Source organism: Centroberyx gerrardi, chromosome 11, assembly GCF_048128805.1.
Source record: "Centroberyx gerrardi isolate f3 chromosome 11, fCenGer3.hap1.cur.20231027, whole genome shotgun sequence".
NCBI classification, from domain to species: Eukaryota; Metazoa; Chordata; class Actinopteri; order Beryciformes; family Berycidae; genus Centroberyx; species Centroberyx gerrardi.
In genome coordinates, this window is record NC_136007.1 from 9,934,442 (window position 1) to 9,960,851 (window position 26,410).

The 26,410-nt window shown below is 41.3% G+C and overlaps 1 protein-coding gene across 1 annotated transcript in view; it reads right to left on the reverse strand.

The window, feature by feature from the left end:
• The window catches only part of LOC139920029 (glucocorticoid receptor), a 71,965-nt gene that overhangs the window by 41,211 nt on the left and 4,344 nt on the right, over window positions 1-26,410 (reverse strand). The window lies entirely within an intron of this gene.

Genomic DNA, 26,410 nt, shown 5'->3' on the forward strand with positions numbered 1-26,410 from the left:
AAAAAGGTGAGGAAAGAGAGGAGGATTGCAAGCGTTTCTTCCCAGATTTCACAACTCAGATTTCATACACAGAGCGCAGCACCGAGTAACACACACTGTTACAACCTCAGTCACAGGCCGACTGAGTGACGTCGAAGAGAAACAGAGAGGAGGAGGAGAGACGGGGGAAACATAATCACGACGCAGATCTCGGCGGAGGCCCGGTCCGTCGTAACAGTCAGTGACAGGAGGCTCACTTCGCGGGAGGGACGGATTACCGCTTGTGTTCAGTTTACCATCGAACTCAACAAAAGGCAAACAGCCAGAGCCGGAGCCCTAGGCGGCGAGTCGGCACTCCATCATTTCAATTTCCTATGAGAGGGCCAATGGAGCATGAGACTGAACGCTGGCCTTTGACCCTGCCTGGGGGAGGGAGGGAGGGAGGGAGAGAGAGAGAGAGAGAGAGGGGCCTTCCAGATGCTAGTTTTCACTCAGGTGAACGCAGTGACTCCCGCGACGCGAGCGCGGCGAGGAGGAAGGATAAGGAGTTTGATAAGAGAGCTGTGGAGAGGTGATTCAGCTGGGCCTGTTCCTATTACTGTAATCCAAACAACCGCAGATACGGCGGTAACGGCGAGCCCACTGCATGTAGGGGGAAATTACCTCTGCCTCTGTCAACAGCGCTTAGAATAGAGTGTGTTTGCTAGAACAGAATAAAAACATGATTGGTTTGATATTAGATTTCAAAAGGTTGTGGTTGCGCAAAATCTAATGATAAGAGCTTTTTTGTGTTGAAATAGGCTTATTATTAGAGAGAGAAACGGCTGACGTAAGCGAGGCCAGTAGTTTCAAATCTGTAGTCGTTATGTCTGGACAGGAAGGATGTTTTGAACTGCTTCAAAAATAACTGAATAATATAAAGGGGAAAGAATTAGCCACACATGATCAACATCAAATATCCACGAATTCCATTCTGCCTGTCCAGCGGCGGCGAAAACAGCCTCCACTCTCTTGATTTAACAGAGGTAAACAAAACCATTAGCGGTGAAAGTAGCATTTTTCACCGTGGGTCAACATTAATGGAGCAACCACAATAAAGCATAGAATCCACAAAGTAGCGCATCAAAGGTGAGCCTGAGAGAGGACATGCGTTCTCATTCACCCCACATCCACACACACACACACACACACACACACACACACACACTCACACTCTCTCTCTTATAGAACGTAAGCGACTTTCCATAGCAACAGCTGCTTTAGTCAGCGTTCACTGAACCTGCAGCCTTGGAGAGGACGAGCTGCCAGGCCGAGATTCACCGTACAGACTCAAGAGATGGAAAGCTTCCTGTGATATTTTTTAGTTCACTTGGTTTAAGAAGGCCTTGTTAAAGAAAATACATGTTTACTATGTTTATAGATGTATGTGTGACCAAGGATTTTTCATGAAGATATTGTCAAAATGTGATTTTCCATGTGCCGTTAGGTGTAAAGTCACTGCATTTTCACGTCACCTCAAGAGAGCGTACGCGTTTGGATTGGAATAGAAGAAGAAGAGGAAGAAGGATTTGAGTAGAGAGAGCTGCAGACTCGCTCCCCATAGTACTACAGCAATACAAGTAAGAGAAAAATGTAACTGGTCAGACAGCAAACATGGCAACAGCATCAAGGACCTATGTTGCTTTCCAAGCCAACAAAGATGGACACCAACCGACACATCTAAACCCCTGTGCAAAAACTGATAAAGCTGTCAAAGTCAAGTATGCTGCTAACACATTTAGACTTTAGATATTAAACTTACTATTGGTATCAAAGTCAAAATTGTGACAACACAAGGAAGTTTCAGATAAGCTTCAGTTAACACATCACATCTGTGCTTGGTTTTGATTGGCACTCCTTCCTAAATGCCAACTGCTCAAATCAGGCAGGTTTGCCTCATTTGAATTGCCTCTAAAATCTCTCCACTCAGCAGGTTTGCATCATGTGACTCAAGGAAGCAAGGAGCATCGACCAATCAGGGCCCAGCATTGTGACTGCTTTGCATACGACTTAAAACCCATTAAGCACATTATTCTTATCCTTAGACTTAGTGCACTTAAAAGCAAATTCATAAAAAGTGAATATAGCTGGGACCTTCAACACATTCAGAGAGCTAGACAACCCACTATAGAAAAGAGTTGGCTTCCTGAGGACCTTACAGCATTTCAAAAAAAACTTTGCCCTGCAGGTTACAACATGCTCAAATAAAAAGAAACACTATCCTGGAGTCCTGCCACAGTGACTCTGTGCTGTGTGGGGTGCATTCCCTGGCATTTCCTCATCGCTTCTCATACCGACCTACCAGGTTGTGGTCTTATCATGTCACTGTACAGTCCACACATATCAACAGCCAGCCTACAACTTATTTGCATCTTTAATGACATAACGATGCCAGAGAAAGCACGTCAAACCATTACAGACTCACCATTTGTGAATGCCTTTATACATTAATTTGTACATAGCCTGCAAATTAGGCCTAACTAGTGACTGCATGAACTCTAAGGTGCTCTGTTCCTCTGGCAGACAGATATAGCCTAGGCTCTCTTATCTCTGATGTTATGGAGATGTTAAAATGAAACTACTGATAGAAATGGTGTCTTTGATGTGATGCACTGTCCAGTCATTGAACGGTTAGATGGTGTTTATTTTTTAGTGTACAGTACTTGAGATTTAATTCCATGTGTATATTACACATCTAAAAAGGTACTTAATAAGTTTGAATCATAGCGGTGCATTGATCGGCTTGTGTAGAACTATCCGCTATGCCGCAGTGAAATAACAACGTGGCGAGAGAGCAGAATCGATAAAAAAAACCTGATTCCTGTCTCCTCACCTCCTAATCAAAAACTTGCTTGTACAAAACACCCTTTCCACACCATTACAACTGTCCATCACAGCTCCGCAGAGCTTTAGTCTAACAGCGTCCTCACATCTCTAGGATATTAAAAAGACTGTTGAATATGGTTTAAACCTCCAGTCCAAGATGATGATTTCAAGCTACAGTAAAAATGCCATAACTAGAAACAACGGTATGTGACCAAGTATTCTGCCATGTCCTTCAATCATCACGACATTCATTTCTTGGCCACTACAGGGAACGGAGGTCAGCCAAGGCATATTTCCACTTTGCTGGCCAGAAGTGGTGTTAGCCAACAAAACTTAAAAGGCCTTTCCCTCCCATCAATTTGGGAGCTCCACTTTAGGGCTGGGCAATAATTCAATATTGTCATTTATCATCTTTCAACAAAATCATATTGTGATAACGTAATGACATCAAGTCACGATAACAATTCTGTTGTCTAAATATATGATGGAAAGCCACTACTAATCAAAATATCTCACGAAATGAGATCTGAAACAAATGAGGGAATATTAATTCAAAATCACAGTTTTATCATACTTTATACCACCATGTAGTTCAATTCCATGAACGTCAATTTGATTGCTAACGTGATTTTACCATGATATTCATTTTATTCATATCGCCCAGTCGTAAACTATACCAGGATTTTTCCTGTACGCAGAACTTTTTGGCAGCTGCCAAGGCGTAATTGCCGAGTGCTCAAGCCACCAGAATACAAAGATGATAATTTGGTCCTGCGAAACGTGATTTCGAACCATTTTCATTGACATTTTCCCGTTCTATTTTTGGAGCACTGTTGCTCATGAGTGCTGTTGTACCCACTCTCGTTATGCAGAGGCAGTCAAGTGAAGGCAACAAGCAGTGCTCAACGAGATGCACGAAACTACTGAAACTACTGAAACTACTGAAACTACTGAAACTACTGAAACTACTGAAACTACTGAAACTGCTGCTTCAACAGCTTGTTACCCAACTTTGGGCCGAAGTTAAACAGCAGACTCATTTTCCAAATAATGTTCTTACTCCAAGAGGAAACGATAGCTATCAGCTAATTAGTAGGCAAGCCAGGTGTGTTTGCTAAATATCTGCACAGAGCCAGTGTGTGTGTGTGTGTGTGTGTGTGTGCATGAGTGGAGAGGAGAGAGAGAGAGAGAGAGAGAGAGACTGGTGAGCCAACAGCCTCTAACAGTGGGGAGGCTCAGGTCTTAATTATGTGCCTGTCATTTGTATGCAGTGTTCCAACACCAAAGTTATCCAAATGTAGTATTTTTCTTAATTTTATGAAATAAATAAAGATATCCAGACCCACCTCCATTTTATATTGCCTTCACATTACTATTTTTTGGTTCCTACCAGGTTCAATTCTGCTTATCTGTCCAAGTTAAACTGTTATTAGACAATCAGAATAGAGGAAAAGCCCATTAAACCACTTTACTTTTTTTTTTTTTTGCTTATTTATTTTGTGCCAGTGTTAGCCAGCTGGCTAATTTTCAACTGCAGTCCTTTTGGCGAGATGTTTTAAAACCTATAAAGTGATCAAATTTACAGAACAAAGACGCCATAGAGACAGCAACAGCAACAAAACAAGAACTCTCAAGACAGAACACAAGCCATGCAGAGCAACAAGAAACAGCAAAACATCAGCACAACAATACAGCAACAACAAACACCATTTCAGCACATATAGCCATGCAAGCAACACGAAGCAACAACACACAGCCAAGCAATACTGACCACAACCAACTTTTGATACATGCAGACATGCAGAGCAGCAATAACCAGTAAACATAATAAAATACAGCAATCATTATGTTGAAATTCACTTGCTAACATAACCAAACAGTTAATCAACAAAAAACATTTTTTTTTGTATATTCTGTCAACTACCTACTATTGCTATTGCAATAGCCTAAATATGATCAAGCCACTTCAGCATGTACAGTAATGTGGGGCCAGGCGGTGGCCTCAAATAACTTTAAATGCTGGGAAAAATGCTGTAAACTACAGTCAATTGTGCATTTTGGATGGCCTACGCTCACTTCAGGACAAAATGAATCAGACTTCAGGATGAAAACTTGACTCTGGAGTCCGGCTCCATAGCAACCGCACAGAGAGAATAGCATGACTAAGTGCAGCGAAGTCGTCTCACTCACGTTGCTTTTACACCAGCATCAGCTAATCTGCTGCCAGTCTTAAAACCAGAGGACTAAAACAGAACATTTTCTCCCAACAATTTCTGACTCCAGCCCACCGGCTTCGGGCTCGAGTGTCCAAAAAATCACCAAGCCTTTGACCATTCCAATCAGAGTACATTTTACACCACATTTTAAACATTTATCTTATGCTTTAATGTCTTGCTCAAAGACACTCACGGCTGTTGATGGACAAACATTGGTGATTGCAAGAATGAAATCTTTCAGCTTTAGGCTACGGGATGGAAGAGACCCTAAACAGTTTGATGGTCAAACAGGGGTTAAGACTGCAGCAGGTACAATATATGACTACTAGACAAAGTCCTGTACATTTAATGATGTACTTGATGCCTAATATAGTGATTCTGATTCTTCTCAATGGAAGCACAAGTGTCATACAAGTGATCTTAAACAAGAAGGACTGAAAAAAAAACCTACAGGTACAGCAGGTTCAGAGCCAATGACTTGTACTGACAATTTGTTTTCAGAATATGAAACAGACCATTTTTACTCGATGATAACATGTTATTGGCTCAGATCGCTGAGAATAGAACAGACTGAAGCCTTAATGAGTTCTGAAAAACACCATTTACAATTTCAGTGCAAGAGGGAGGGGGAGAAAGAGAGAGAGAGGGAGAGAGAGAGAGAGGGAGAAAGAGTGAAGAAAGAGCAATGAGAGAGCAGAGATAAGAGAAAAGAGACAGCAGAGGGAGAGAGAGAGAGAGAGAGAGAGAGAGAGAGAGAGAGAGAGAGAGAGAGTGTCAGATGTAATTAGCGGATAAAAGGCCGGTCTACCAGAGAGGAGGGAAATGTGGAGAACAGGGAATGGCAGACATTAGTAAAAGGCCTCCGACTGGGCGTCACAGCAAGAGTTAAATTCATTTAATGTGCAAAGGGAGAGGTGAGCACACAGCAGCAGCAGAGCAGGCTTGACATTAATCATGTAAGATAGACACCAGCAAAGGCCAAACATCTGAGAGGAAAACACAGCTGAGGAGGTCTGATCAGCAACTCCACTGTACACTCACTTTACATATCTTTTTATTTGTGAATAAAGCTGCTTTAACTATGTAGAGTGTATAAAATGCAAGCAAATGAAGACCAGCTTATACATGAGACAATACAGAAATAATAAAACCTGTGTAATGAAACATTTTATAGGCCTGCAGTCGCTTCCCACATTATTTTAGTTCACCATTAATGTGGAAGATACTTCACATTAATGGTGACACTTGTTGAACTCCTGCTCCTGCTGTACCACTTGTGCCATCTTGTAGCTCTTCTTTCAAATGCTTTCAAAATGCTTTTTTTCCTGCAGCAGCACTCTCCAGGACTTAATACCAGAGAATGTGCAGCATAATTCCTCCGTGTTTGCAAGACCTGAGATGGAACCGGCGACCTACATGTGGCAAATGGGAAGCTTAGCAGGAATTTCGCAGAGAGAAGCCTAGGTCCGCGGCTTTAGAACAATAACAAAGTTAGAGCGGGGTTTCAAGCGACATGAAAGCACAGTACACAAACAAAGCTCAGCCTTGCACAGGCCCTGTTGGCCGGCTGTCAGCCACTGAGGGAACAGAGAAAACAAAGTCTGAGAAAAAGGTTACGGGAGTTTCAGAGAAAGCGACACTGACTGCAAACAAACTGTGCTGCGGCGAGAGAGAAACAGAAAACGTAGACTAAGATTAAGAGGGTGAGACAGTTGGAAAAACAGAGAGAGGATAAACTGGAGAACGAGAGTGAGAAAGAGATAGAGGGAGAGAATGTTAGAGAAAGAGAGATAGAGTTATAGAGAGAGAGAGAGAGCAAGATAGAGAGAGACTTTGGTCCAGCTGGATCATGGCCCATTTACAGTAGAGCTTCTTGGGCTCCTCCTCCTCTTCCTTACTGACGACGCTCACAGGAGGAACTAGAGGGAATGTGTCTTCATGGGAACCAGAAAAACAGGCTGCAAGCTGCGACAACTGCTTGGATGACTGTTAATAAAAAAAAAAGAATAATATGTTCCCCCCCCTTTTCACGATTGGCCCATTTAATTTAGCACTTCTCACGCTTTTGACTTTTACCTCCAACAAAGAAAGGCTGCCAGGCAAACGGAAAGAGGCCTGATTCAGCAGTAGGACAGCTAGTAGAGCTGGATTTAGACGTACAGACCTGAGATGACATATGGTGTTTAGCTAGAGGTGTTTAAACTGTGACTTCCACGGCCTAGAAGACTTCAGCTTTCCCTGCTACACAGCTATATCCCTTGTTCTGCTCTTTATACAGGCTGAGCAGAAGGGTCTGATGGCAGAGGTGGCAGCTCCATCAGCAGCCCTCATCACAGTCAATCACTTTTATGTGGTAACTAGTAACTTACCACATTCATTTTTCAATTCCTGTAATGCGCTATTAGTTACTTTTTAAAATTAGAATGTTATGTTTGTTGTTCTGTCACATTGTTTCATTTTTTGTTAGCACAAATTTTAAAAATAAGTAGAAAGAAAAAGAAAATCCCACAGCATCTCATGCAGACAACATGCTGCTCAGTGAAAAAACCCAATCTAAGTATGCTTAGTATAAATGAGATTGGCTTTCCGTTTTAAAAGCAGAGCAGTAGTCTTGCCTTGCATTTTAAAACAATGGTCAACAGCACACTTGGCAGCACAAGCCATATTGCTACGGCTTGGTTTGAAGCAGGGAACGCAAAAGTGCTACGAGTTACTTTAAACAAAGAGTTTATAACGCAGCAACAAGATACTTTCTAAAGGTAAATAACAAAGTAACTAATTACTTTAAAAAATAACTTTCCCACTGATCACAGTGATCAGTCAAAGCTACCCTGCAAACCAATTGACAACCACTGATGATTAGGAGGAGACTAATTTTTGCAGTTGGCTGCAGTGGCTGAAGGTTCCTGTATTCAGCCATCAATGTGAATATCTACAGTAGTCTATTCTTAAAATCAATTTGGCTGCTAATAAAACCCAACTAGCTGTTGAATTGTTTGCCTTCCTTGCTACAAGTAATGAATGGCAGAGAGAGACAGAGAGAGATGTAGCTGGACTTTCACGGTGAAGTAGCAGGAGGACTTTTATTGTGAAACAGCCATGGGACTTTTATTATGAATTCTACAAAAAGTGAAGAGTCATGGGTGCTCTTGTGTAGTGATGTACTATCGGCTGGAGCTTCTTCCTTGAAACAGAGAGCCGAGCTGCCAGGAGATTGTTCAAGGATGACAGATCACAGATTGAAAAGCAGATCACATGACAGCAACGTGGACTTCAAGAGCCAAATCCAGGTCAGCCGGGGTGAGACACGCCACTCCTCTGTACCTGAGCACTGAGATCTCAGTGGTAAAACTTATTTTCTACAAATCATTCCTGCTCTTTATTTAGCAGTGTATACCAAATTAAAGGGAAATAAAAGATGTGTTATTGTGAAAATCTAACTGTAACCACAAATCTTGACATCTTAGCTATACAATTTTTCATACAACTCCCATGATCCTCTTCTCACATTCAACTAAATTCACATGATTTCATACAATGGGAGAATGTACTTTGGGGGTTTTTTATTGATTAGTTTGGATGGACTACTGTGATGCACATACTGTGTCATTGTCCAATAATGCACTTTGTTGTATAAGCAGTGCTTCTATGTATGTATATAATATGCTAACTAGTCAGTAAAGTAGCCTAACATTGCTGTATTCACCATATAAGAGCTCAAGGCAGCTGATCAACCAGGGAGCCAGACAGCTGAGATCAAATTCAAATAAACTGATAATTAATTAGGTCTACATGTCATCGCCATGAATGCACCACGGGACCGTACAGAATCTGTACTTTTATTTTACAATACATTTCAAGCCATATTAGAGAGGAAATACACACTGCATGCTTTGAATGAGAAACTATAATTCGCAGAGCTAGCCTAGAGTCTGGAATAGTTAACTTAATTTTGACTGAATAAAAGTTTAAACCCTTATTGTGGGAGGTTTACACACAAGGAACCGACAGCCTTCGCTATAGGGGCTAGTGTAAGAGCTGAGGACAGTGTAAAGAAAGATCGGTGACTGATTAATGAAGATCATGTGACATACGGGGCTGGCTGCAATTCCCTAAATCACTTGTCTATTAAGGTAAACAAGCTAGGTATGACTCTTAAATAGGCAAACTCTAACTGCCAATCACTGACATGCATACAGCAGTTACTGTGCTTCAGGCACATAACTCACTGCAAGCCTCATTCATGCAGCATCTACATGCTGCAAAAAAGCCTATTCATGACAAGTGATGGATACTTAAAGGAATAACCCGACCACATGTTTATTCTTGATAATCTAGATACCCTTCCGTGCTAAAGGGGGCCACCCATTACTCTGAGCAGCTAAATCGCAGCTTTGTGCGGTGAGGTCTAGGTATGCATGCAAGGCCAAAGCCAGGGCTCCAAGTTAGCTGCCACAGTCAGCTCGCACACAGCTGTGAAATAAGCAAACCAAGTTGTTACATAAGATAGCTGGCCGGCTACCAGGGCTCAGCCAAAGGACATGAAAAACCAGATACGGAGGCGCCGCAAATTGCGCGTGACCAAATTCTCAGCAAACAGATCCAACCAATCAGCAAATAAGGCAGGATGCCATTTCTCTAGGTTTGGAATCAAAGGGACCATAATGCCAAGACCTTACTCTAAATGGGTTTCAGCGACTTGGCAGGTGAATAAATAAAGCCTTTTACATATCTATATGTTTGAGTGTGTTCCTAATTCCACACATATCTACTTTAGGTGCTTGCTGTCTGTTATGATTTTCCTCAAGGCAGCTCAACTAGAAGATGAGGTGAAAGCAGACATAAGCCTATAAGTTGAGGAAGCTGCTGCAACAGCAATACACTAGCTTAGGCGCTCCTATAAGCAGACCTGCCACTAGTTCTGAATTATTATCACATCAGTGCAGGGACATCAGACACATATTGACAACTTATAGATTTTCGCAGCACATGTTGACATGGTACAAGGGAAAACAAGACCTTAACCTTGTTAAGACTGTGTCTAAAACTATTTCTGCAAAGCAGAAGGTGGATCAAATTCCCAATTATACAAAATCAAATTCAATCCTAAGGACTGCTTATTACACATACAGATATAGCTACTGCCCAGGGGCTGAAATGAGATTAAAAAGTAAAATGTTTTATGCCTAAGATCCTTTGGGTGACCAGTAGGGTGGAATCAATGTAAGCAACTCTAGTCTAATAAAATTACTAAACATGTAGCCTTCAGTCTAGATGATTAAGAGGACAGCAGTCATTCTACATGGTGCCTGCTGTAGTTCTGGGAGTCTTAGGTCCTTTGGGGTGAACAGTTAACCAGGTAAGTACTAGTAGTCAAGATTGAACTGGAACTTTTGGGCCTGCTGGAAGCCTGCTTTGTGCCAAGGTTTGATAACACAAGGCAGTGCTGGGATTCAATCCAAAATAGAATACCCTACTTGAGAGAGACAAAGCAAGAAAGCAAGGAAGAAAAAGATAGAGAGTGACAGAGAGAGCAAGAGAGAAAGAGACAGAGACAGAGAGAGAGAGATACATGGGGAGAGAGAGAGAGAGTTGAAGAGCTGCTGCCCTGCTGTCATGGCAGATTTTGTATCGCTGTGCCTGAGAAACAGAGCCCATCATTCAAGGCGGAGTCTGAGTTTCGGCGCTGCTGACTGATTCAGTGAGAAGTGCGATGACGCATGCTTCTTCCTGTTGCAGTTCACCCAGCACCACTTCAAAGCAGCTGGGGGTCTATTCACTTTCACTTGAACCCATTCACAAGCCAGCCTTTATCTGATCATCACACCGTCTCTGTCTGAGCACAGGGCACCAACCAAGACACACAAGGAAATGTGAGTTTGTCATATCATCTTCAAAATAAATGAATACATATTGGTAAGGAAATTAGGAATGAACGTTATTGCATCCCAATTCACTGTCGGTATTTGACCCAAAAATCCTGTTTACGTCGTGCCCTACTTAAAAAACTTTCTCTCGCACAGGCCTGCTTCCTTTTACTTATCTTAGGAAACAAAGGAAAGAAAACAGAGAGGGCGGGGATGTAAAGTTGGCCATTGCTTACCGTTACAATAAATGTCAGGTGGCTGATTTATGGCCAGAAACCACTGAACCTGTTTAGCATGTTTGGCAGAAATAGTCTGGGTGGTTGATAAACTCGTCCCTGCTGCTCACTGTCTGCTGTACAGTGCCACATTAAAGTATATCAATGTTTAGACTGGCTTGGAAAACCTGTGGCCAACCTGGTAAAAGAGACAGCACAGTTAATAAAAACAAAAATCAATATTGACTATGGCAATTTCAAATCTGTAAGAGGCTGTGATTTTTTTTTATATCAGAAAAGGTGTTAAAGGCAGTGTACGTAAGTGCTGTGCAGAAATCCTGTCCTATAAATCAAATCATATACATCAAATAAAATGCAAACCAAGCAAATCTAAATAATTAGCCCAGCCAACATCACCAGCTAGCCCTATTCATAATCGGAAGTAGTGTCCCAACCTAAAACAAATTCAGATATGCATGACCACATTCACATCAATCACAACACAATCAACTATACAACCATGCTATTAGCCAACTTTAGGCTAATACGCCTATACTTACATAGAGGAGAGGAGAGGAGAGGAGAGGAGAGGAGAAGCAGCCTCTACAGCATTCATTGCACTGTGCTCCTCTGTCACAGGAGTTGAATTCATGCAGCACTGTCTTGACCATTCTAGTATAATAGATGATGAGAGGAGTAGATCCTCCACACAGATAAACATGATGTGTGCAGCTTATTTCACTAATTAGTCATGGTGGGATATAACTGCCAGCCACCAGCCAAACGCTGGTATTTTTCTTCTCAGTTAACCAAAAATTGTCTAGAGGTTCCTGGTTATCCGATTCAACAAACCCAATCCGGTCCTGTGTGATTGTGTATTACAAAACTATTTGCAAGTAACCACATCATAGTCTGTTAGCCTCTCAAGCATCATTTAGCCTCAACTTTCATTTTGTTAACTAACTGGGTATGCAAGAAATTTTCAAGATGTTCCTGCCAAACTATTACCTAACGGCACGATAAGGTCTTTGAAGTCAAAACAGTCCCCAAGCAAACTGCAGGAGGAACAAAGCAGTGAGAGAAATGAAAGGCTGAGGTAATGATAAAGACAGAAAGCAAAGGAGAGTAGAGCTACAGTATGTAGTATATACATCAATGCAATACAATGCCATAAGCAACAGGTGTGCTCCTCTATACAGCAAGAGGACCAGGGATGTAGTGTAGGGTAAACCCACCTAAACTCAGATTACCCACGTTTTAATTTGTGGAATATATTACCCACCTATTTTGGTCTAAGATAAATCTTTATGATGTAAATGTATAGTATGCATCATAGCTACATTTTATTCTGCCATAGTAATCACAAATCAGCTGGCTTGCCCATCACAATTTCACAAGCTCTCCATCCAAAGTATATTAATTGCACTTTGTAATGACATTTTTAAATTGTTGTTTACATTCTAGCAAGGCAGTGCCATCGCTAGAAAGATTTGTGGCTGCACAGTCAGACTTGGTTGTCACTGAACTTTAATTTATTACATCATATCATGGTTGTATCAAATTGTGAACCTCATATCGCATCGTGAGATAAGCAGATCGTCCCATCAGTATCAAACTGAAGTAAGTAATATGAAAATCATGTCTTTTAAGATGAAAAAAATATTAGTGTTTTTCTGAAAATATAATTTTTATTTGTATTGGTGGGTTTGACTTGCAGCGATCACTAACTGTTTACCGACCTTTTAATTTACCACTACATCACTGAAGAGGAGTAGACTGATATGGGCATGGACCTGGGTACTGTTCTGCACTGCTGTCTGAGAAGATTTATAATGCAACGCCTGGGCTCAGCAGAGAGAGAGAGAGAGAGAGAGAGAAGAGAGAGAGAGAGAGAGAGAGAGAGAGAGAGAGAGAGAGGCAATGAAACAGAGAGTGATAAGATAAGTAGCTAGGGAGGCATTTGAAGGAAAGGCAGCTAGAGTAGGAGAGATGGAAGGAGGGCGAGAGAGTCTGAAGGGAAAATAAGGAGGGTAGGTGTGTGGTGGGTGGTGGTTTTATAGCGCCACACTGTTGTTAATCATTCTATGTTTCCAACAGGCAGAGTACTAACCAATGATAAAAAAATAAATAAATAGATACTTTATTGGTGGGTGGGAGCGGCGGGTCCAAATCACACTTCACCTGCACCAGGAAAAAAACTGTCATCAATAAACGAAGCCTAGTATAAACATTAATAATTTGCTTGCATCTTAAAAGGAGAATACCGGTGTCATTATCACCCCTACAGTGAAATCGGGGGAGGGGCTATGGATCGGCCCTGGTCCGCCCATCTGTCCGTCACACACAATGTCTCGGATGCCGTACATCAGATTTTGACAAAACTTAAGGGAGTGATGTGTCTCATTGCTCCATGCCGGTATTTTTACAACTGTACCTACAACATTTGTTCAATTTTACCGACAGTTGGGGGAATGATGCATCTCACCACTGCTTTCTCACATTTTCAAATTTACACTGATCAGCCCAAGAGGGGGTGGAGCACTACAATATTTGTTCGCTCATGTGTCACGCACAAAATCTCAGACACCACTAATCCGATTTTGACAAAACTTGGGGAAATGATGCATCTCACCGCTGCATTCCAGCATTCAAAAATTATTCTGATTAGCACAAGGGGGAACTACAATTACAGCTCAAAACAAGATGACATATTTGTTATTAATTGGCCCAGGATTTCATCATTTGTGGGGGACGATATGTTTACTGTTGCCATGTTTAGAGTTATAGCCCATTTGCTAAGATGTTTTGGCAATACATGCCTTACATAAGAAATTGGCACACTGTAACTCACTTTTTTTTAAAAATGCAAACTTTGCGGCGTCAAACCTAGCTTGAAATTAACTGCTGTCCCCCACGTAAAGACGCCCCACATAAGAAGACATGGACAATAAAGTTTGTAAGGCGACACGTTTTTGTGGGATTATTTCCTGGTGGAGACTTCAATTTCTCCCTGTGGGTGTCAGGTGATTGACACCTACACCCATAAGCAGAGTGTAACTTAATGCACACATTGATATGAAAACACTCACTGCAGGCACAATGAAATGACAATAAAACATAAGCTTTGACAAAACCAAATTAAGGTTTCACATTTACTGTGATGGACTGTCTAGCTCAGGCAATTTCCCAGTCTGTGGAAGTTGTTATTTATACTGTACAAAAATGAATGGCAACAAATGGCCATTGATATATCCAATTACGCTGACTGTGTGCAGACACTATCAGGAATAATGTTAAGGGGAGAGGCAGTCTTGATGATGTGCACAAACTTAAAAAAAAAAAAAAAAAATACTGCCACTATACTTTAACCTATATATTGGCCAACTCATGTCAAAGACTAAGAAATAAGCAATAAATGTGATCTGGCTGACGCTGGCTAACTTACTTCTTTTTCTGTCTGTAGGCTATACCACATAGGCCTATTTTAAATGTTGTTTTTTGGCAGGCAAGACAGAAATTGGCACACTGTAACTCACAGCGACGTATTGTCATCACAAGCTAAAGCGCCTTTAAAAATAGCAGTCTGGCCTTAGCAGTAGCCGTGCTGGAAATAGACAAGCTGGAATCACAGAGTGGCTTCTATTTTCAAGAGTGACAGCACGACGGCTAAGAGGTGGGTCAATATTCCCAGACGAACGAAGAACATCGGTGGCAAGAAGAGTTGGGGTCAATTCACTTTCAATTCAGTCAATTCAAGACTGGGAATCTTTTTGCAGGACAAAGGTTATTACAGCCAATCTAGAAAGAAATTGCCCAGAATGAGCACTCTACTACCATTATTATGTGAACTGCAGTTTCTATTTATTTTTTGAAGTGACTGAGCTGAAAGTGAATTGATCCCAACCTTAGTGGCAACAAAGAGTGAAGGAGAGAGAAAAATGGGAGTGGAGAGACGGAGACAGAGAGAGAGAGAGAGAGAGAGAGAGAGAGAGAGAGAGAGAGAGAGAGAGAGAGAGAGAGGGAGAGGGGAGAAAAAGAGGGAGCCATCATACTATCGCATGATGAGGGGTGGGGTTTGGGTCGAGAGAAGGAGAGAGAGAGAGAGAGAGAGAGAGAGAGAGAGAGAGAGAGAGAGAGAGGAGGGCAGTGAGCCAAACTGATAGTCGAGCAGCCAGCCCTTGAACAAACAGGTAAAGACAGGCAGATATATCACCCCATGCACCAGCACCGCTACCCCCATGCGTACTGCATAGACACCAGCCAGTGATAAACACAGCCGCTGGCCAGTCAGCCGGCCGGTTGCTTAGTCAGCCCGATAAACATAGTCTACCGCTGTTCTATCTCAGGCCAGCGTTGATACCGATCCATGTTGGACCAGTCACTCATGACAAGTACAACACCGGTCGACCGGACAAACGCAGCATTTTCCCAGCGCCGTGCCCTCGCTGCCACCGCTGCTACCCTATATGCTCCCCAATAGCTGCTGCAAGCATTTCTGTGCTGATAGAAACCATTTTGGAGAATAATAAATCATTACCTGAAGTTCCATCTTTTAATATCTCTTAAATATAGAGGATCCAATCTGTTAAAGTGTTATCACTTTGTCAGCCAAGGACTGAAGATACTGCAGCTACTTTCCTTTTAAAAAGTTCCACAATTTGTTTTTTTTTATGTAGGTGTAGGTGTCAAATTTCTCAAATGGTGGATATCTCAAGTTGGAATAAAACCCATTAGTTTTACTCAACTTTAAGCCTTCTTGATTTTTGTGCCTTTTTGCATGTTTTCCACTATAAAGAGTCTTGAGTATCCCAAAAAAGTGCTTTACAAAAATATATACTTTTTGGTTTTTTGTTGTGATTCACATATCTCCATGTTCAAGTGGGCACTGTACTGTAACTAGAGGAGCATGATAGCCTAAGACCTGGAGATGATTTGAAAGGGAATTAACATCATAAAATCAAATGCTTCCAATTGCTGACTCTGCAATCAAACAGTAAGTGAGGGAAAGACAAAATTTACACGACTGTGTTACATGTTAAAGGAACAGCTGAGTAGGACTATTCCAACTACTGCATGACCAGGATAACCTGCAACAGGTATGGACTTTGACACTAGCTTGAAATAAACCCCCCAATGGAATCCTCATAGTTCTAATGCTGTATGATATATTTAATAAATTGATTGAATCTTTAGGGATGATCATCTAGGCTAAATCTAGACAAATTGTCATAGGATTTGGTTGAATAATTGAATATAATCCTTGTGACTGACAAGCTGCTTTTCCTATACTACGGTTCTCCTGCAAATTAATGCAGATGTGCACAATAACCTGTAACAGAAACATGTATATATTTGTGAATACTGTTGCAATACCAGAGAAAAAGAAAAAAAATGAACTGACTCACTTTGGTGGAGCCAAAGTGCAGCAGTAGCTCAGCAATCATGCAATAAAAAATGGGATATCTAAGGCTACATCTATACTGAAACTTTATTACTATTTATTACTACTGTTTTGTAGGCTTGACCTATCTCAAAATGAGGGCATTATCAAGGTTGGCCTTAAACCAATGGGCATATATCAGCTAGCATTGCAGGAGGTATATAGGCTTACCAGCAGCTTCAGTGGGTGAATCTTTGCCTCCACATGTACAGTAACCTTGGTCAGGTAAATCATTGATCAGCCTACAGCACAAGGTCCTTTGGGTTGTCTAGTGACAGCATATGACATAACCAGGTGTACGCAAGCCCAGGCTAACAGCAATCATGCCTACAAACAGGCTACATGCTGGGGGGTGTCTGTCTGTCTGTCTGTCTGTCTGTCTGTCTTTCTGTCTGTCTTTCTGTCTGTCTGTGTGTCTGTGTATCTTCACATCCACAAGTAAAGAAAAATGTGTATCAGACAGAAACGCATACCCGGATAAATCAGAAAAGGGGCTGTCTGTAGCTCTGATGCAAAAACTCTCATTTCTGTGTGGCATAAAAACAAATCAAACATATTACACTACAATTTGCCCTGAGCATGTTAATTTAGCTTGGTTTCTCAGTGTGACAATCCAGTCATGAACAGCCGCAACTGAAAAAGACGTTCGTCTTCGCTGCAGAAAGCATCCATTACCTTGAGACGTAGAGGACAACTGTCATTTCACACCACCAGTCAAACGCAGATGTCTTAAAAGCAGCACAGTAAACAAAATAAAATAAATGAGAACTCCTAGCTGCCTCTAATGCACACCTTGAGGCTTTACCTCATGAAACGTGTGCTTACAGTCATAAAATAAGGTCGTCTTGCACAGACCCTGAGACCAAAAGCTCAGCAATCGTTCCTTAATATCCTCAAGAAATAATTTGAGTAAGTAAATAAAAAAGATTCTTACAGGCCGATTATAACAGCAGTACGAAGAAACGGCAATGGGCATGTTTTTTTTTTTTTTTTAAACACAGCGCTGGAATTTTTACTTTAGGAAATTACAGACATTGCTGATTTACACAGGATTAAAATCACCAGTGATCTTCGCTTCACGTCCCCAGGTAATATTACTCCTGTCCAAATAGGGCTTAAGAATGACAAGCGGACCACTAGAAAAGTGAAGAACTCCCTTCACACTGCCATACTTCTGTCGGAGGACGATACACAGATCAAAGGACGAACTTCTCCTCGGTCCAATCAGAAGCATCTCGAGGGGTGAAGGGCCAATAGCATTAAGACAGGGGGTTGATGGACAGGAGGGACGGGTGCATTCCCTCTAGAGATTAAGGGCATCTCCCTCCTTGCTGACCCGGGAACGAGGGATTAAAGACGATCGCATCTGTGTCAGATGAGGGCCAGACAGACAGATCGCTCCATTGAGAGAGACAGAGTGAGGAAGACTCAAAGTCAGACAGAGCAACAAAAATATCTCACAGTTCAGCAAAAGCACAGACTCAGAAAAACAGATAGACAGCACAGAGGAAAACATGACATGGTATCGTGCACTACTGCTCTTTTGGTTTTATTGTGACAGACTATTAACACTGGGAGGCAGAGGAAGCAGGAAATTCCACCAAACTGATTCATAGATCAGAAAACAAGCTGTGACACAGCAGAGGATTTACAGGAGTAAAAGTGAAACTATGAGAGAGTACCTGAACGGCTCTGTTATAATGTTTAAGTTGCTTTCTGAGTCGTCTATGTCTCTGTCTGCACCAACGCCACCAAGACAAATTCACAGACATTTATTGTACTTCTGATTCTGCTTTAGCAAGGCAGGTAATGAAAGGTGTCAATCATGCAACACTAGGAATGCAGAAATACAGGCTAACAGATGGTGGAGTAAAAAAAATATGTACGTACAGCACCATGAATGTCTGTGACATTAAAAGATGAAATGAATAGGCAATGTGTTTGTTTCTGCTAAATAAACCCAAAGCAGCACAATGCCATTCATCATTCATTCAAGAATTCAATGACCAGCGTGACCCAGTTCCTGATAGAGTTGATGCCCAACAGCACAAGCCTATTCCTATGCGCACAATGAGACGGTTCAGTCGGGGCTATATATAGGCTAGAGGCCTGTGAGCCTGTCGCTACTGACATATTCAAGTATGATAAAGACGCTACTAGTAGAATATTTTCCGCGAATACAGCAGAGATGACACTAGCGAGAGAAATTGACATCACAAACAATCGGCCCAATTATCTGCTTCGAGGAGTCGCTTTCTGGTCCAATTGTGGAAAGCTTGAGCTGAGAAAACACTTCCGGTAGGCTGGTAAGTTAGCCATCAAACGCAGCGGGAGAGGAATTAATGGCATACCAACAGAAAGGCACTCACAGGGGCTTTAGAGCGTAGTGCCGATGGTCATCACCCACAATTCATTAGACAAGGATGGATTTAGAGAGAATCCTGCTGGTGTTATCTAACAGGAATCTCTTACTGTATTCTGGGTATTGGCAGGCTATAACAGAGTCTATAACAAGAATTGCCTCCTAGCTAGCTCTGCTGACCATCCACTGCCATCACATGATGTGGGCTGACGCATTTGTGAGTATGTGTATTCATTATGTGTGTGTGTGTATGTAATGTGTAGGCTACAGTATGTGTGCCTGTGCAGAAACAAGACAGAATAAAAAAATGTTTAAAAAACTATCCTAAACTGCCATCCCTGCTGCCTTACGAAAGGGAAACAGCAAAAATTGACACTTACAAACACGACTATATATAGGATTTACATTCCACTTTGTACCAAAAATACTTTTGGTCGGACAAGAGTCACTTCTCATGCAGCTACTGCTCTTTTGCTTTTTTAAGGCAGCCTGTTCTGAGGGAAGAACAATGTGGTACAATATAAGTTAAGCCAATTGTAAACATGGCTCTTCAAATCTACATTTCTAACAGTTCAAACACAACTTACAGATTTGACGGATACATTTTTTTTTTCATCTTTTGCCATGGAATCGACAACAAAAAGATTTGCCTTGCCCTGCAGAAAGAGGTTAAGCCCATCATGTGGTTTGCTCCATTACATAGGCCTGGAATATGTTCACGACACCCAACACCAGCGTAAACAAGCCACCGGCCACCAAGCGGCCTTAAAAAAGAAACAGCTTGGCCGCTAAGAGGCCTAGGCCTCCTTTCTTACCCTGCACTGCTGTAACCCCAGCCAAAGCCTACTTCAAAGACCCAGTACAGTAGGCTCCAAAGAGGAGGGAGGAAACAAGAAAGAAAGAGACTGAGGGAAAGACACAAGACGGAGTGAATGAAAGAGCGTCTTGTTGGATAACACACAGTCTAGGCCGATGGCTGTCAGCGCTGGCGTGTCCAGGAGTGAGCTCAGGGCGCGAACGTATAAAGCCTCTTTCAGCAAGAGTGCCGATACGGAATCAGCTTCATGTTTCAGATCAGGAGTAAGGCCAAAGTGATCTCAAATCAGACACTGTAGGAGCCTTATCACAAGCCTTGAAGGTCCAACTAAATATCAGATTCATTTTGTAAAAATGTATCTGATGTAAATGTAAAAAAATGTTTTACTCCTCCACACAGAATGATTGTATCATTCTGGCATGATAGAGTTGGGCAATATATCAATATAATATTGATATTGTGTATCAGACTAGAGATCCTGTGGGATTTTGGTCATTGTAATATCGTGATATAGCTTAAATGTTGTTTTTCCTCATCTTAAAGTCTGTGTTAGTTATTTTTTACAGTTATACAATTTCCTGAACTTATTTGACTGTTGTAGCCATCATATCCACATTAGCCTACTAATGCTTGTTTCTCAAAATTTTCTCATGTCTAATATCTTCTGAAAGCACCAATAGTCATCCTCAAAATATCGTCACATTATCGATATCGAGGTATTGGGTCAAAAATATTGTGATATTTGATTCTGTCAATATCGCCCAGCCCTAGATGTAGCCTAACATTTCCACACACTCAACAATTTGATGCATCATGGGTGTTTGTGTCCCAATTTAACATGCAATGGCTCTGAAAAAGCAAAGAGCCACTCTCCTGGACCTGGGTGGCTACATCTTGAGAAGAAACCCTTGACTGGGTGGCTGGGACTGATACAGGAAGGAGGGGAAAAAAACTAGAAAGAAAAGACATAATTAAGAGGAGAGACAAGGTGCAGTGAAAAACAAAGAGCAAAAATAGTCCTGCATACAGCATAAGTTATCAATAAGCCTATTAGGCAGCAGGAACTCAAATAAACAATGTGGATTGAGGTTGGCATAATCTGAGATTACACATCCAGGACATTGAGTAAACAGACATGAGTCTGACCCAGTTTGTGTTTAGTTAGTTTTATCTGCTTCTTGCTTAACTACCTGTTGTGAAATGACCATCAGGGGCAGCTAGAATTTGTAATTCCCTGTACACAGCGTAAGCATGCAAGTCAGGTTAAAAACACACTATACAAATTGGCAACATCATCAGTGTCATTCCAATGATGTTGTAAAACTCGACGTAGAATTGTGACCTTGCAGAAAGCCAAAAACAAGACAGCCAAGATAGTCCTGATGAAGTCACTAAACCCCTGGAGCTGCTATAGTGACAGAGAGTTTGATACAGTGGCAGCACCTGGGGTGGTGTTACACAGATACAGGCACATTTTGACAATGAAATGAAGCTAAGTAGCACCTTGGTTCTCTGGGTTCTGGGTTTGTAAATTATTCATGTCACAAATTCTGAGTGAACTGACTGATATGAGAATTCCATTTGCAAATTTTCTTTTAAGGTAGATTTTCTCTTTAATACCGTTGTAACTGTAACTTTGTAACTCCGGTGTCACAAACAACAATCAAATAAACCACAAACCACAAAATGTGTGAAATGTAATTTTGATGATGCAATTACTAGCACAATAGCTCACCAGGCGGATGACACATGATGATAGGAGTCTCCAAAATGTATGTCTAATAAAATTTTGAATACAAATAATAATAACAACAATAATAATAACTTTTAACAAACACAGTTACAAAGCACTTTACAAAGGTGTAAATTTTTTTTTTGGATTCATTTCGGTGCCATGATGCTGGAGGTTCTCATCGATGTCGTTTTCAAACAATCAAGATTTAATGCTGCCAAGCACCAAAAGTGTGTTAGTAAACTACCATCACCATTATTCAGTGCATCTATGACACAGCGGATCTGTGCTCCTTGGAGTCGCAGTGTGTCTGAGTCGACATGTCGGAGAGACAGTTTGAAATGTAGCCTCAATAATCAGATGGAAGTATAACAGTCAGCTAATGTTGCAATGTCGTTAGCTTATACTAGACTGAGAGACTTTACTGCCTGAAAAAATATGAGTCACTGAGCTCGCTAAATGAACATCAACAACAAGTCATCAATAACCCTCCCTCCTGACACCGTCAACTGAGTACCTGTGGAAAACACTGGCTCTGTTATTTAGGCCTATTCTTGACTGTGTGCAACATCAATCAATATTTATCAAATCAACTGTTAGAAAACTAAAACATTCATTTTGGTGTGTTGCATAATTTTTTTCTGGGTATCTTGGTGGAAAAATGCTATCTTTTAAAACTGACCATGTCAAATAGCATAATGTAAACATTTTATGCTTGCCAGTTTCAGTAAAACTGTTCAAAACTATGAATCATTTGCCAACCCTGGGGTTAGACCTGCACATCCCAGCTAAAGCAACAGTGTGGCTGCCTGAGAAACTTAGGGAAAAATGTGAAATTTCGGATAACAGTGACTTATACTGGCTGCTGGTCACACCTAAAAATGATAATAATTTAGCCATGTTCCTGAGGCAGGGTGTCCTAGGAAGAATAAGTTGCCTATTATCTAGCACCAGATTTCTTTTTTTTTTTTATTAAATCATTTTGTAAGAGTGGGTGTCACTTTTTTCCAAATGGTATCCCATTTTGCAACAAAACTCTCAACTCTGCATAAACGTCTTCAGAATTTGTTGTACTCTAGTCTGCTGTAGACTAGCAAACCTAAATGCAGAGGCCAAATATGCACTACAGAAGTCATTGCTGCAGAACCTGTTGTGCCTCCATGAACTGCTATAAATCCTAAGCTAGGTCATGTGCTAAGATGCTACCATCAGTGTTAGGCTAGGCCCTGCTAGACTAAATCAAGAATATTGTGAGAAACAATAGCTCCTTTGAAGCCTGACAAGAAATCCATTGCACCTAAAGAACTTCAAATATTTGAATAGATTTCACACAATAGACGGGCCTACAGGCTATGTAAATGACTGACCAGTTTGCATGTGTTGGACAACTAACAAAGCTTAGAAAAATATGTGGTCTATTTTGAGCATCGCAACATTACCATAAAGACTGAGCCAACCAAAGCAAAGTAGGACACAAAAATCAAATGCATGATGAGGCATTAGCCTAATGTCTTCAAATTGTATCTATATGCAAAAAAAATCATGCACAATTGCATTTTAAAAAGGTGTGTGTGTGTGAGCATTTGCATGTGAGTGAGGTCATGTGCGTTAAGTGCCTCTCTGTATGTGAGTAGCTGCTTTGACGTCTAGTCTCTGCGCAGCACACTTGTATACATTTCTACTATAAGTGTGTGTGTGTGCGTGTGTGTGTGTGTGTGTGTGTGACAGCTTAGTGTGTGCAGCCTGTGCGCGCCTCTGTGGAATGATGGAGAGTTGTGAGGGGCCCATCAGAGCTGAGAGGGGGAGAGGAGAAAAGTGATTGAGTGACGGACTGAGGAGAGGGAGGCAGCAGCGCACCACAGCAGATCTGTACACGTGGCCTCCCAGCCTCCCTTGCCTCCGTGTGCGCGCACACATACACACACACACACACACACACACACACACACACACACACACACACACACACACACACACACACACACTGACATTCTCTGTCTTGCCATCCAGCACTCCGCTCCAGCACACACTGACACACCAGAGCACAGCAACAGAAAAGAGTTGGGACCAGCTTTTTAACCGTTACTTTACCCGTCTGGTTGACTCACAGCACATTTTATGATGACTCACGGCACATTTTATGATGACTCACGGCACATTTTATGATGAGAAGATATATAATCAGCTCAGAGAGAAATCCACACATTATAGAGCATCAGAAGATAAAAAAAAAACAACAACACTAACACCAACAGACAGCATTTAACACCTCAAAAACACAGGGAGCAGCGTATAAATGGTAGCTATCTCAAGGTAAAGATATAAAAAGAGTTGCTATACTGATGGCTGCATGGACAAATAAGAAAAGATTCTTGTGTTTGGTGTGTGTGTGTGTGTGTGTGTGTGTATAGATCTGCATATGGGAAATATACAGTTTGCCTCTGGTTACTGATATAGGCCCAACATTACGTTTCCCACTCTATCGTCTAAAATAGCTGCTGACTCTAAGTTCCCTATTCTGTTTCCTGATAAGGAAACTCCACTCACTGAATTGCCTAAACTAATATGGCACTTTTCTAAATACCTTGCCCACCTCAATAAAGTCTTCTACGTTCTGCCAGACCAGAACTGTCAACAGGAATGTGGTCTTATCTGGAAAGCATGATGAAATAATGGGTAAGTAAATAACTAAATATTTACTTAATAGAGGGAGTGTCATAGCTCTTCAAGGCTGTCGTTTTGAGTATCACTTCACAGAGATCTATGAAGTAGGTTATTAATTAGGAATGATCAGACCCAGTGAAGGGCATTCCAAGAAAATCTGGAGCCAGGACCTCATTACATCTCGGGCATGAAGCAACATTTGTCTATTTGATTATCTGTTATACAAAGGACCGCTTCAACCAAGCAATCTGATTGGGTCAAGTCGTGTTCCAACTGTCCTGAAAATCCCCATAGAGCACGGCTAGCTGGGCTTCATGAAATAAATGAATTTGGTTGCTATGCTAACTCTTGTGGTAACCAGGGAGCAAGACATTGACCTTTGTTGCATTCTCCTGTTTTCATCCTTAGGTATACAGACTACAATGAAGTACACCTACATTCAGAACCACTGTGTAAAATGCATATGGAGGGTGTTGGATGCACCTTGCCGCATCGACATTGTTCCCAATTTCCCATAATCACAGTGAAGCACAATTATAGCCTAATTAATGTTAACTACTACAACTGCATGGTAAAGTGAAAGTATAATAAAAATGTAATTTTCAAATAATATTCCCTAATTTGTTTCAGATTACTCAATATCATTATTTCTATGTGATAAAATTCTACTGAAAAACAGTAAACTGTAATATTGAATTATTGCCCAGCCCTACTCTATGGTGCGTGATCGTTGGTTTTTTAGTTTCTACAAAGGTTTGTAAGGTTTCCCACAAGTTCTCATACATTTGTGGTGGCAACAGGGTAAAGTGGGTAAAACGGGTGGGAAAAGCTGCGTACATGGACAGTTATTAACATGTTATTGTGTCAATTTAGGAAATTGCTGTAGTGGGCCTGTCTGATATTGCGGTAGGCTGCTGCAAACAAGTCTGTATGGGAAAGACTGTTCGGCTTCCAGGAAGAAACAGTGAGTGGAGGAGATTGGGGGTTTCACAGTTTGCTATGTGACTTTTTCACAGTTTAAACTGGTTGACATGAAAACAACCCAGAAGCATAGTAATCTGAAAGCGGGGAATTGCACTGTGTGAGATAACGGTTGCCGACTTCTTTGACATGTTTACAAAGCAGACTGAGCCAAACACCTCGACGCCTGTTTCAGAGGGAGAGTACTGATGATGCATTGCGTCAATGGCCGTTCCACTTCACAGAATTAACCCCTCATTAATCAAACGTCATCTTGTGATCTACCCACACGATCACATCCTCAAAAACCTATTCAAGCCGCATTCACATGGACCGATAAGATCATGAAACATATTTGCAAGTAATCTCACTGTAAAGAATCGCTCACAGTCGACTTTTCACTGATGGCTGGTTCAGGTATCAAACAGTATTTCTGGGTATTTCATGAGCGAGGCGTGTCTGCCAGACATTTCTCATTCTCACCGATGGACTCATGGACTTATTTCACTCACATACCGTAAAGATGGATTTAAAAATGTCCACATCACATCCTCTGCAATGCAAATATTGCATTCTTCCATGTTCTTCCAACACAAATTCACCGAATCACTTTCTGTACAATGAATCATTTAAGTCTGTAATAGGTTTGTAACAAATACCTCAGCAAGACTTTGGTAATAGGAGACATACCAGAGGGTTAAGCATGACAAAACCATGACCACTGTTGTACGCTACAGTTACTTTGTATGGCAAACATTGAACACAATCCAACAATTTTGCAACAAGCACACCAGTTTTAAATCTCACCTGAATCAGTTAAGTCAACGTAACAAAAAGCCCTACAGCCAATTCTACAGTATGCAATTACCAAAACTGTATGGTTGTTATAAAATGCCTCGCTGTCTATTTAAGGTGATTTTTACTGTCTCAACTCAAGGCGTCCTGTGGAGCCTCAAACTGCCTTGGCGCGCCGCTCCGAACTTAGTTCAACTTTGGGAGCGTCAACAGAGGACCGCACGGCTGTTTTGCATGGTTTCAGGAGCCGCAGTGCAAAAGGGAAAAGGTAAAATAACCTTTTTCCAGGAGGCAATATTCTTGACTTTATTATTATCTAAATAGGCATGTCTGTGTATTTTCTTTTATTAATTTCTCATGCTGTCATATAACCTATTACAGAGCATTTTTGGATTTCATTACTTAGTACCATTTGACAGCTTGTCAAATTGGCTAATTTGTTAAATTTTATAGATTAGAGAGACTACATACGAGGTGCGTCAAATGACAAGTGGCAAA